Source organism: Suncus etruscus, chromosome 1 (assembly GCF_024139225.1).
Source record: "Suncus etruscus isolate mSunEtr1 chromosome 1, mSunEtr1.pri.cur, whole genome shotgun sequence".
Lineage (NCBI taxonomy): Eukaryota > Metazoa > Chordata > Mammalia > Eulipotyphla > Soricidae > Suncus > Suncus etruscus.
Window position 1 is genome coordinate 83,546,814 of NC_064848.1, and position 3,355 is coordinate 83,550,168.

The following is a 3,355-nucleotide window of genomic DNA, read 5'->3' on the forward strand; positions in this document are numbered from 1 at the left end:
TTAGGACAGGAGTGCTCCACGATTCTGATCTCTCAGTAAAACTGCTACCTATTCATAGGAGAATAATGAAACCCTCAACACAGGGCAAGCAACTTTAAACAATTAGTTTTGAAATAACTGACCATTTGAACAGAAATGTATGAGAAGGGAGAAAGACTTGGCTCTGAAGAGGCACATTTAGGGTGTGTTTATATGATTTGAGAGAGCTGGCTCTGAACTGATATCCCAGCACTGCAGTGCCTTGGGTAACCTGGAACACAGCCAGCAAGGATGGGCTCTTCAGTGTGGGAAGTTCTTTCCTGGGTACCACACCCTTCCATTTTCAGGGTGTCCTCTACTACTCACTCCATTGTAAAAGACCACACCCATCAGCAGATAACAACCTGGGGGGTTCCTATCATCACATGATTTTCCAATTTCTGACCTCATTTTCTCCAGGGCATTTTCTTTTCATTTTTCTGTAGTGAGAAGTTGCAGCTGCATTATTTGGCTGTATTTGCCTTTGCAAATGAAATATTAATTAATTTAGAAGTTTATATATGCCTATTCATATTCAAAAAAAATTTTTTTGGTTTTTTCAGGCCACACCCGTTTGATGCTCAGGGGTTACTCCTGGCTAAGCGCTCAGAAATTGCCCCTGGCTTGGGGGGACAATATGGGACGCCGGGGGATCGAACTGTGGTCCTTCCTTGGCTAGCGCTTGCAAGGCAGACACCTTACCTCTAGCGCCACCTCACCGGCCCCTCAAAGAAATTTAATTCTAGCTCTCCCTTATAAGTTACTGAGTTTAAAAGTCACTCAATAGTCTCTAAATTACAATTTCTTTTGTGAAAAAATACATCCAAAATACTTTAGATTATTATTATAATTTCATATCATAATTTCTTATCATCTCTCTAATGGTAGATAAGACACCATATAATGAATAAAAGAAAAGGGTATTGTTTTTTTATCAATGCTTCTTAAAAATTATATAGGTCCTTTACAAACTGATATATATTAACTATTTAAAAATATTAAGATTGAGTGGGCAGAGTATAATTGGGTTGGGGCAGGTATAGTGGGTAGGATTCATACCTTGTCAGAACATGGATGACTTGGTTTGATCCCCAGCATTAAATATGATCCCCTAAGTCCCACAAAGAGTGATCCCTTGGCATAGAGCCCTGAGCACTGTGGGTGCCCAAAAACAAATACACACATATAGTCACACATAAAAGAAGAAATTAGATGGGATATAATAAGATAATTTGAAACCTAAGTCATTTAACCAATGATCTCAGCTCTAAGCTATGTTTCTACTCCCAAAAAGGTTTTAGCTATAGTATACAGATTTATCTTTTTTCTGTTAAGTTATACAAATATCTAAGAACAAAATAATCAAGAATATTTTAGAAAAATATATTTTAGCACATCCATTTAATGATTCTTAAAATAATTTTCTCATATTTAAAGTGTTTATGATATAATATGAAAAATGCAAAAGTTATAAATAATCCATAGGCCTCCTGTTTTGGATTTTGCTTGCTCTGATTAAACAGAGGGATCCATTCATACTATACTTTTGTCTAAGAATCAGAATTGGAAAACTGGGGTATAGTTAGCTCATTAACAGAGAATCTGATGGTATGTAGTACAAATTTGTTATCTTCACTCTCACTAATTCACTTGTTACCTAAATTTCTATATCAGACCCACTAATAAACATACCCTTTTGCTGCAGTTACAGATCTCTGTGATAGGAAATTGGGTGCAGCCCGAGACTTCATTTTGTCCAGGTATTCTTATCTGGATGCTTTCCGTGCACCCTCCACATTCTTTGCATATTTTCCATGATATACAACATCTAAACGAAGCATAAACACATCTTGGGTAATAACACAAATTTATGAAGTATGTAGGATGCAGATTGACCTCTCTCTAGCCACTAGATCTTTAATCTGTAGCTAAAGCCAAAAGAGTGGAAATGAGCTCAAAAGCTCTTTTGGGCTATCAATATCAATCACTATTAATAGAGCACAAAGTTTTAGTTTCAACCCAGCTTCTTGTCATTGCAGCCAGTAGCATTTTCTTTCAATGCTCTGGACATTACCCAATTTATGTGTGTGTTTCCTTGAGCACATCACCAGGATCCATTCCTTTGTCCCAGCAAAACTCCTCTCAGCAGTTTATCTCAAGTGGGGAGCCATCTGGTGTTGGGGACCATCAGAGCTACCCCAGGTGCTAGGAATCTAACTCTCTCCCTATGTACACTGCATCCCTTTGATCTATCTCACAGGCCCTACACAATGTCTTATAATAACCTATTTCTTATAATAACCTTATAAGAACAATTTCTTTAATAACCTATTAAGATCTATTTATGAATTTATTTTTAACCTATTAAGATCCATTTCTGAATTTGTTTTTATTTTTATCACTAGATTATGAGAACTTAATGGGTAGACTATAGAAACAAGTAATGTAAAAGGAGAGAAATAACCTGTTTATAAACTTTTTAAATTTATGGTGTCAGCTAATTTAATTAATATGCTTCAAGGACAAAAGTGCTTGTTGATAATATCATTTATATCTCCTTCTGGATACATAGAAATGCAAATAACAGACAACTATGCAAAAATGAAAATTTAGGTTTGTTTTTTTACAGAAGTCAATAAGTTAAAACTGTGCAAATCTGTAAGCCACAGAAACATTGAGAAAGATAAATGAATGGGAATGGCAAAATGAAAGATTTCATTTAAATGTAAATTTATGACTGCCATTTAATCTGGACTTCCTTCCAGGACCAGAAATGAGATTCCTTGCTCTGTCAGGGCTGTGCCTTATTGTGGCTTATGTGTGAACAGCTACACGCTGAGGGTCTTGCAGTCACTCTTTACATCAAAGCTGTAAGACTAACTCCTCCAAGTAACTTAAAAACAAGTTAAATAAACACCCACCAGAGAAAAAAATAAAAAGCTATGACAGAGTAAAGCACATGGAGTTCAGAACAGCAAGAAGCTGCAGATATTGCTGAGAGCCAACTTATACAACCATTTGTCATGACCCAGAAAGTATCTGTACCACATGCTTCATAACCTGGCTGTGGTGAACTTATATTAATTCATAGTTAAATAAAATATTGTCAAATTGAACTCAGCAGTGTATAAAACAAATAATTCATAGTGTCTAATTTCAGGTAGGTTTACCACTGAAAATCTATTGGTTCAATTTAGTCCTTTTAACAAAATAAAAGAGGACAGACATGAAGATCACAAGTCTGCTTTCAAGAATAGTCTTGCCCTCCACTGAAAGGAGTGTGGTCACAGCGATTGGCACACATCACAAAGAATGAGAACAATCAGTGCTGGTGGGG